This window comes from Centruroides sculpturatus, unplaced genomic scaffold (assembly GCF_000671375.1).
Source record: "Centruroides sculpturatus isolate CEXI.00-Female unplaced genomic scaffold, Cexi_2.0 scaffold692, whole genome shotgun sequence".
NCBI lineage: Eukaryota > Metazoa > Arthropoda > Arachnida > Scorpiones > Buthidae > Centruroides > Centruroides sculpturatus.
This window is the reverse complement of record NW_019384902.1, coordinates 1-11,067: the sequence shown is the minus strand read 5'-3', so window position 1 is coordinate 11,067 and position 11,067 is coordinate 1. Positions and strand designations below refer to the sequence as shown.

Sequence of the window (11,067 nt, the reverse complement as noted above, 5' to 3'; positions counted from 1 at the left end):
ATTCCTGGGGATCTTTTCTATTCTTAATAATTAAATTCTTAAATTATTCTAGGAAGAAGTATCATTCTCAAATTTTATAATCCACTTTCCAAAGAGACATGGAATCATTTTAAAAACTTCTTTGCTCAAACAATTAACAAGAAGCAAAAGAAAAGAAAGGTAAGTCATTTTTATTTTCATTCTAAATTGTTATGCATTCTATACATTTTTTCAGTAGAAAATGGCATATAAAAGTATAAAATCCTCATTGATGAATCTAAGAATTTATTGTAGTAGAATGTTTGAATAATAATTTTATTCATTTATGCCATTTAGAATAATATTAATTACAATTTTACTTACAAAAATTAATTTATTGTTAAAAAACAGAACTTTACAACTCATGTATTATTTATTTCAATGATACAGATAAATTTAAAAAAATGTTTAACACACTGCAAAAACAATCCATTCAAACTTCACACCAATGCACTTGATTGGTTAGGTACTATTGGGAAAACTCCAAATTATCTAAAATTATTAGGTAGCCCTCTCAACTGTGGACAGTTATATTTCTGTCTCTATACTAGCTGTTTCTATACTTTCCTGCTGACAACGCATACATCTCTCGCTGTGTGATGGGCTGGTGTAGCTTGCCTGCCTTGTTGGTTGTACCCAGAGAAGATAATGTCTGCTTCTTTGTGCGGTGATGTTGACCAATGTAATCTGCTCCATCATACTATCTGTCCATTTGTTTATCACCTCCTGGAGAGTGAATTCCATCACCTCTACAAGTGTGGCATGGTTATGTGACAAAATAAAGAGACAGGTCTGGAGGATCGAACCCTCCTGAAGGAAGTGATATCTAAGGGTTGAGAGTGATTCAAACTCAGGGTCTTTGGTCTCCCACTGGAAACAAAATGAAATGAACCCCAAACTTTGGAAAGCACCACAAGGACTTTTTTAAACTCTCTGTATATGCTTCAAAAGAAATAATTTCAAGTCTTTTAAACAGGTTAATGCAGTGTCTCTGAAAACGCAACTTTATAAAGATGATCATTTCCTGATAACTCCACTAGCTTTGTTTGATACTTTCTCTAACAATTGAAGGAAATACTGTGCAGAAGGTTAATGCTGACCCCAAGAATAGCAGTAATGGGGCAATGTATACTCTACCAGTGCCAGTAGTACTTTCTGAAGTTGACTTTTGTTAATCAATTTTTCAGATAATCAACTCTACTGTATAGTGAAAAAATTTTGAATTCCTAGTTTGTTGCCCATATGACTAATGCTTTAAGAATTCTTGACCTAAGAAAGTTCAGTGTAACAAAACTTTCATTAATCTAAAATAGTTTTCTGGACCTTATGCTGAAATTCCCTGGTATAGAAAAAAATTGATGGAATGGGAGAATTGAATGACAGGAGTTGGAAAGTGTCAAGGATGTCCACCCAAAAGAAACTGCCTGAAAGATCTGTCAAATCAAGGAACTGACTTTAGAGTTTTTTTGAATGGGTTGATCGGATAGTTGATTACATACTACATATTCAGAATGTTCTGGAAAGATCCCAAAAAAAAATCACTGAAAGACTTATAAATAGTTTTGTGATCAATACTAGCTACAGATCTTTTTGAAGGGAACTGTCAAACAGGAAGATAACAGAAATGATGCTAGGAAGTTACATGAAAGAAGAGGAAAACAGAGTCTCAGTTCAATGCATCCTTACCATACTGTAGTTATGGTTCTTCAGTAATTTAAAGTAATGTCATCAGACAAAAACACTGAAGGGAAAAAACATCATGGTAGAGGTGTCTCCTAGTCTGTCAATGATTTTAAAAGTTCATTCCAAGATTGAAAGGAAATTCAAAATCCTTAATGAGATCCTTATTGATTGCTGGAGTGTGAGCATTTGTCAAACCACCAATCCATAAATGATGGAATAAAAGTGGCATTATTTCACCTAACCTGGATGAGAAAGGAAATTCAGCAGAATCAGGGATTCAGGCAGTACAGATGTTGCTGTGAAGACTGGCATTCATTGAAGCATTCACTTTGTTGGAGTAAACAAGAATTTGTTTGTTTTGTTACTCTCTAACAAAAATAAGTTCTAAATGATTGAGATAAGAGTATATTGAGATTAAGAGTAGCTAATATAATATAATAAGTAATATTTCTTTTAGCTAAATTTGGGACATTGATTAAACTCAGTTTACAGCTAAAAATTACAAAATGCAATCATATAAGAGCGTAAATTTTCAAACAGTTTATTAAAGACTTTAATAATACAATAATACAAACTATACCAGTCAAGACAAAAAAGTCATATCACACAATCAGTTAATTCCAAAATATTTTTATTATAGAGTTATTCTTTGCATAAATTCTGAGAAGGATATAATGTATTTACCTACTTTTAATTATCTTTTGTAATTACTGTTTATGTATTATTATTGATATAATGTTAATGATTATAATTATAAAGTCTGTGTGGGTTCACACACACACATACATAGCTTTGGTGTTGTATTTATTGGATTTAGATTTTTTGAACCTTAAAATTAGATAGTGTAATGGCAAATTCTGCTAATACTCCTAAACTTTTTGCATTCACAAAGATCCATAAATCAGGCAACACTATATGAACTGTAATGCCATGCTGCGTACTTGCCTTTTAGAAAATGCTATTCATAATCTATTTAAAGATTATTTAAAAACCTATAGATTATCCATCAGTAAAACAGAGCAAATAATTGATGATTTGTGGTAGTCAACTTATAGGAGATGTTTATATTACAGTCTTAGACTTTATACTGTACCTGTGTGCCACTTAATACAAATTACAACAAATTTTTGCCCTCTTAGACATTTATTACATAAAAGCAATAAGCAAGTCAATTGCAAATTTATCCTGGATTTAAGCACATATTTCATGCTATTCCTCTTTCTTTCACTATGATTACAAGACATATGTTCAAAAGAGAGGGGCACCTGTGGATAGCCTCTTGTCTGGGGTCCTTTGTCAGATATAATATTATTGGAAAAATGATTTTATCAACTCTACCATGTATGCTTATGTGCAAAAGATATGTGGAAGATATCTTTATTATATGGAAAACAAAACCAGATATAAATGGCTTCATACAACAAATGAATGACAATCCTTATGGACTGTATTAAATTAGACCATGCCAGCAACTAAATGGTACATTTTTTTGGATCTTAAAATCAACAATAGAAATGAAAATATTCACCCAAATTTATATTACAAACCATCACACCCACCATTATTTATATCTGCAAGCTCCAATAACCCCTGATGTATACAAAATAGCTGCTTTTAGAGCCCTGACAAAAAGACCCTTTACCCATTGTACAGATTTTACTGAAATGGCAAATGACTATAACAGTTTGAATATATTGCTATAAAACAGGTTACTATAGAAACCTTATCCAGAATTTGGCTCAAACGTACTCTGGTGGTAATGTTCAAGGCTCATATGCTAACAATGGGATAAGAGATAAAACTATAAGAACCCAAACAATATACTCTGTATCTGACTTTATTACATGTAGACCTATTCTGGCCAAAAATATATATACAAACTATATTCTTACTTCATTTTTATGCCTTAATTAAACTGAAGTGTTTATTGTATAGTCATCAGTTAATGTACTGTACATCACTTCATTATTTGATTTGACTATTTCCATTCCAGGATTTTAAAACTATTTTTAAATATCCATTATTATAATATACACAACAATATATCCAATGAAAAGCACTCATGCAAAAAAACATATTATCAAGGTGTTTAATTCATAAATAAAAATGATCTGTTAAACATTTCCAGGATATTACCTCCGACCATTAGATTCCACTATTAAACAGATTAGAATAGTGTTTTTCTAGGAATATTTGTCTTTTTTGTTGATTCTTTAATAAAACAACAACAACAACACAACTTTAAGTGATCAACTGTACTTATATCTAAATTCACTAACGGTTTTGGAAATAAAAATCATATAGAATCTGGGTAGTGTAACCTACAAGGCATCTCTGAACTAATCAGGAGTCGTGGATTTGAGTCCCATTCTGGACAATTATTTCCTTTGGACAATATCCTTTGGGATAGACAATGGACAATGTCCTTTCAGAATATTCTAAATTTAACATTAATNGGTAGTGTAACCTACAAGGCATCTCTGAACTAATCAGGAGTCGTGGATTTGAGTCCCATTCTGGACAATTATTTCCTTTGGACAATATCCTTTGGGATAGACAATGGACAATGTCCTTTCAGAATATTCTAAATTTAACATTAATTTAATCCTAATTATTAAATTTATTAGGAGAGCAGCTAAAGCAGCTACATCTAGCCAAATTGATTTGTTATGTAATTAGTTATTAGGCTCAACATAACGCAATAGATAATCTGACAGATCATTTGGTAATAAAAATGTGCTGTGTTGTTGTTAATTATGTAAATTACACAATCAATCGGCAAGAAGGAAGTGCAGCTACCCATTCTTTCACAGTTAAGAAAATATTGTGGCAATATAAATTAAAAGTTTCAGTTGTATGAAATATGTTCTAAATTCCCGATCTTACAATAGAAAACGCAATTGTTTCTAATCAAACCCCAACCACTTGTAATGTAATCTGAGTAAATTTTCTTTTTAGCGAAGTTTTACATTTAACAAATATTCTGTCAAATCCGAGAGAAAAGAATTTGTTAAAAATAAACTTTCCCTTAAAAAATGCAATTAAAATACTCGAAATATTACATCTATGACGTAAAACTCGTGACGTAACGCGTGACGCATTGCAACGACAATTTCGAATTCGTTCCATTTCGTATTGTTGCCGACGCCATCTTGGAAATTTATGCTATCCGGAAATTGCGAGTTCTTTTTCCCTCCATTTTAACATTTTTCGTACAAATTTTAATAATGAAAACTCGCGTAACGTAGGTAACATAATATTTTTCGATTTATATAAAAATTAAATAGATTAAATTAGATACGCTTTAAACCTATATTTGCGGCCTGTAACCTGTAAGGTTACGGAATGCATTTTTATAATTTTATTTATTATTACAAATATCTTAGCGATATTTTACAAAAAAGAGGACTATTTTAGCATTTTAAAGATAACATTTGCAATTAGTTAATATTCTGACGTAGAACTTATGACGTAACGTGTGACTCATTTATCGCACGTTCCACCGATTCGAATTCGTTCGATTTCGTATTGCCGACGCCATCTTGAAATAGAAAGTTTTATGGAAATTGCGAGTTATTTTTCAATCCATTTCGAGATTTTTCGTAAATGTTTAATTACAAAAACCCGAATAACGCAGGCAATGTAACGTTTTTTTATTTATAAGCGATCAAAATTGAATAATTGTCGATAGAATATTAAGTAAAAGTCTTAAATTTTACTTAAAATATTTAAGGTTGTTTCCACTTAGCATCGAATTAAATTATCAGATTATAAATGATATTCGCTTGTATATCGTCTTATATTCTTTTGAATGAAACAATAAATGTTTTATATTAGAAAATGGTTTTATTATTAAATTAATTAGTTAATCAATCATCTCGATTTTTTCTATTCTTAATATTTAAATTCTTAAATTATTCTAGAAAGAAGTATCATTCTCAAATTTTATAATCCACTTTCCAAAGAAACATGGAATCATTTTAAAAACTTCTTTGCTCAAAAAATTAACAAAGGAAAGGTAAGACTTTTTTATTTTCATTCTAATTCTGTACATTGATGCAGTAGAAAATAGTATATAAAAGTTTAGAATCCTCATTGATGAATCTAAGAATTTATTGTAGTAGAATGATGCTTGAAATGTAATGTTATTTATTCACGCATTCAATATAATCCAAATTGCAATTTTAATTAAAAGTAATAAATTAGTCCTTCAAATTATATTTATTTCATATCAAGATAAATTATAAACATTTAAGAAAAACATTAGCAGAGAGTTTAAATCATAATATAATCTTGTTTTAAAATTATCAATGAGTAATTAATATGAATTTATAATGTCTACCTATTGATAACAGGATTTATTTTAAAAAATTAATTCTTAGCTTGTTATTTCAATTATCAAATAGTACATACACTTATACAGTTTTACATATACAAGTAGACTATTTAATATTGGTATTGATTAATTCCAAATCAAAACAACTTTCCTTTATCAATTCCATACTAAATTTATTAATAATTTTTGGAAATTTACCAATAATAATGTTTCCTTATTATACTGATTTTATATATATTTTCATTCCTTCTATAATATTAATTTTAATATATTTTATTGAGAATTCTGATATTAATATTATATTACATATAATATAATATATAATTACAATATATATGATGTATTGTTTATAATTTTTTGTGTGATTGTATAGTAAGTATACAGTATTTGAATTTTATCTTGTATTATTGTGATGAAGAACAATTTCTTCCCCAGTTTAAGAACTAATTGTTTATACATACAAATAAAACTTTAACTTATCAAGATTTCACTTGACTTTTTTAATATTTCCCTATTAAGAATTGTTTTGTTGAATTTGGGTAATTTTTGAGAATTGGGCCAATTTAGCACCATTGCTCATTCACAAAGTAAAAGTACATAACTTAACAACACACAATACTCAAATTTACAGCTTTACACAAATCAAATCACACTACTACACTTAATTTATTTGCATTAATATCTAGAATGCCATTTATATAACCAGAAGTTCTATCTAAGCTGTAATTAACACTCTTATTTTTGCTAAACTCAATGTTAAATTTTAGAAAATGCTACAATTTTAAATAAACCATTTCTTTTAAAAGAAGTTGTTTTATTTCTCTTAGTATATGGTTTAATTTTTATTAAGACATATGAAAATGAAGCTTAACTAGAATTTTAATGTTTGTTTACTTATTTTTATATTAAAAATAGCTGTTTTTCAACTCTTCTATGTAACTCTTGAATACATTGATGATTCTGACATTTTATTTTTTACATGTTTAATAGATTTAACTGATTGTGAGCACTTAAAGCCAGGAGTTGTGTGACATCATTTAGGCTTCTGACATACCAATAGAGCAGCTATGTGACATGTATGTATGAAAATTACTTTGTGGATAATCAACTCAATGGTAAGTGGCTGGAAGTGATTACATTTATTTGAAATCATTACTATATTTATTCATATTTCAGAATCAATTTTAAATAATGTTCTTTTTTAATTGTTCAGGTTATCTGCTCCACACACCTTCCTTTAGAAAATGTTGATATTGAACTTTGTCACTGCAATCTTTTAACAAACATTTCCATTATGACAAAGAGCATGCAACATTTTCTTCTATAAATGGTCAGTGAACTACTTTACTTTACTTTTATATTCCCGGGACCATTTTAATTTTAAATTTTGTAAAAATTGGCATTCAGAGTTTGATTTGTCTTGATGTTCATTTTGGATTAATTAGCCCTATGTTAATTAAGCACAATAAAATTAGGTTCAAATTTTCTTTATCATATATAATGTAATAGAGATAGCTGTAAAAGCAGATTATAAATTATGAATTATTGTAAAATTTATATTTTAAATAAATAAAGATTCATTCTGTTTAAATTTTCATTCTATATTTTACTATATATGTAAGGAATTAATACTTGTAATTAATAATATTTGTAATTTAATATGTTTGTGATTGCTATGACAACAAAGTATTTAAATTTATTTTTTGGATTTGTTGTACTTCTTTTAAAATCAAACAATATAGTTTTAAAGAACATTAAAAAGTGTATTTGAGAGAGAGTGCTTATTTTTTACTGTTAAACATACAGATAATCCCTCATTATAGCAAACAATTTGAAGTCCAATTTGGCCAGCTGTAAGACTTAGCTTAAGAACTGTCAATATAAATTTCAGAATACCAAAGGTTTTTTTGCTATGCAGAACATTGCCAACATATTAAAACACTGGGATGGGTTGGACAAAAATGATTATGAAGTTGCATAGATGACTGGACAAAAGGGAAATGTCTAGAAGATGCCTTATATTAAGGCTGGTGTGGTGGGTGGACTAGATTATTTGTTACGCATGTTAGAATATTCCGGAAGTACCCAGTGAAAATCCATAAATGAGTGGATGACACCAGTGACAGGATTTTTCAGACCATAGGCCAGGAATGTTGCCACCAAATAAGATGTGTACGGAGATGATACTAGGAACTTACAAGAAGGAAACTGCTGCAGAGGAAGCAAAAAGTGCTAAATAGCGATTAACAGCCATGTTTTATTGCAGTACCTCAGGTAAGAAATGATCCCACATTAAACTACACTGCATCCCTTTATCCAAAGAAGGATCAAGTACTGATATCCACTGTACATGACATAGATATGGAGAATATGAGAGCCTTAATCATTGCAAAAACATCAAGAACATATTGTATTATGTGAACAATATATGCTCTACACACTGCAAACTGCCAAGATTGGATGATGCAGAGCATTTTTAATAAATAGTTGAACTGAAAACTAGATTAAAGGATGAAACAAAAGTAAAGAGTCAGCTGTCTAATGAGCATGTGAACATGTCATGAATTTTATTGCATTATATTTTGTCTGGTAGCATTAAAAAACCACAAAACGTCACAGGTTCTCTAACAATGGTGTAGGAAAACAAAGTTAATTACTACTATTAGCTTTTTTCTAGTTCAAGGTATATAGATTATACTAAATAATATTAGTTAATGGTGATGTCCCTTCCATTAACTGTCAGAATTATTATTACTGTTTGAACAAAATAGAATATTTAAAACTCTACCAGCAAAATTATTTATTAACATAACATTATTTCCAGGATTATGATGGATAAAATTCATGAAAATTATTAGAAAGAAAGAAACTGCAATCTTAAAATGAAGTATATAGTGAAATTTAACAATTGATATGGTGTATAACTTTCTCTGAGGACAAAATTGACCATTGGTTAACGTCAATACTTAAAGAGGATTTCACAGATAGCCATGCTAATGTGAGTCTGTCATAATATATTATTTACCAAATGGTTTTCTTTAAAAACAAGCAATTATTTATTGTGACATTGTCAGAATGTTGGACTGCAATTTCTAATCATATTTTTAATTTAAAATATATCCTCTCCACCTCAAATTAGTAGTGACTTGCCCCTGGTAATCACACTTTTCCTTTAACAATACAGTCGTGCCAGTCATATCACTAATACCTTCCAGGGAAAGATTTTAATTAAAATAACGCAAATTCCGGTTTGCATCGGAAGTTTTTATATAGTTAATTGGGGCCTTCTCCCACTAAGGTTTGCGTATCGGATTCCATTCTCGAAATTAAGGGAAGACAGATCAAATTTATAGGTCTACAAATTGCAGTCCAAAAATCTTAATATGTAAATCTTATTACTTTTCATAACTCGAATCATAAAAGCAGAGTAAAAAAANGTAAATTTTCAAACAGTTTATTAAAGACTTTAATAATGCAATAATACAAACTATACCAGTCAAGACAAAAAAGTCATATCACACAATCAGTTAATTCCAAAATATTTTTATTATAGAGTTATTCTTTGCATAAATTCTGAGAGGGATATAATGTATTTACCTACTTTTAATTATCTTTTGTAATTACTGTTTATGTATTATTATTGATATAATGTTAATGATTATAATTATAAAGTCTGTGTGGGTTCAAACACACACACACATACATAGCTTTGGTGTTGTATTTATTGGATTTAGATTTTTTGAACCTTAAAATTAGATAGGGTAATGGCAAATTCTGCTAATACTCCTAAACTTTTTGCATTCAGAAAGATCCATAAATCAGGCAATACTATATGAACTGTAATGCCATGCTGTGTACTTGCCTTTTAGAAAATGCTATTCATAATCTATTTAAAGATTATTTAAAAACCTATAAATTATCCATCAGTAAACAGAGCAAATAATTGATGATTTGTGGTAGTCAACTTATAGAAGATGTTACAGATGTTTATATTACAGTCTTAGACTTTATACTGTACCTGTGTGCCACTTAATACAAATTACAACAAATTTTTGCTCTCTTACTTGTTAGACATTTATTACATAAAAGCAACAAGCAAGTCAATTGCAAATTTATCGTGGATTTAAGCACATATTTCATGCTCTTCCTCTTTTTTTCACTATGATTACAAGATATATGTTCAAAAGAGAGGGGCACCTGTGGATAGCCTCTTGTCTGGGGTCCTTTGTCAGATATAATATTATTGGAAAAATGATTTTATCAACTCTACCATGTATGCTTATGTGCAAAAGATATGTGGAAGATATCTTTATTATATGGAAAACAAAACCAGATATAAATGGCTTCATACAACAAATGAATGACAATCCTTATGGACTGTATTAAATTAGACCATGCCAGCAACTAAATGGTACATTTTTTGGATCTTAAAATCAATAATAGAAATGAAAATATTCACCCAAATTTATATTACAAACCATCACACCCACCATTATTTATATCTGCAAGCTCCAATAACCCCTGATGTATACAAAATAGCTGCTTTTAGAGCCCTGACAAAAAGACCCTTTACCCATTGTACAGATTTTACTAAAATGGCAAGTGACTATAACAATTTGAATATATTGCTATAAAACAGGTTACTATAGATCTTATCCAGAATTTGGCTCAAACGTACTCTGGTGGTAATGTTCAAGGCTCATATGCTAAGAATGGGATAAGAGATAAAACTATAAGAACCCAAACAATATACTCTGTATCTGACTTTATTACATGTAGACCTATTCTGGCCAAAAATATCAATATATATACAAACTATATTCTTACTTTATTTTTATGCCTTAATTAAACTGAAGTGTTTATTGTATAGTCATCAGTTAATGTACTGTACATCACTTCATTATTTGATTTGACTATTTCCATTCCAGGATTTTAAAACTATTTTTAAATATCCATTATTATAATATACACAACAATATATCCAATGAAAAGCACTCATGCAAAAAAACATATTATCAAGGTGTTTAATT

The 11,067-nt window shown here is 29.2% G+C and overlaps 1 long non-coding RNA gene across 6 annotated transcripts; it reads left to right on the top strand.

The window, feature by feature from the left end:
- Nucleotides 1-27: 27 nt before the first annotated feature.
- Nucleotides 28-7,586, top strand: LOC111631519. 6 transcript variants are annotated; one of them, XR_002757715.1, is made up of 4 exons: nt 4,758-4,945; nt 5,625-5,719; nt 7,028-7,152; nt 7,251-7,586. It is a non-coding gene; the product is annotated as an uncharacterized LOC111631519 (long non-coding RNA). The 6 variants fall into 6 exon arrangements; XR_002757714.1 differs by having other exon boundaries at nt 4,759-4,949; nt 7,251-7,585; XR_002757712.1 differs by lacking the exon at nt 4,758-4,945 and adding an exon at nt 4,959-5,343 and having other exon boundaries at nt 7,251-7,585.
- Nucleotides 7,587-11,067: the final 3,481 nt, after the last annotated feature.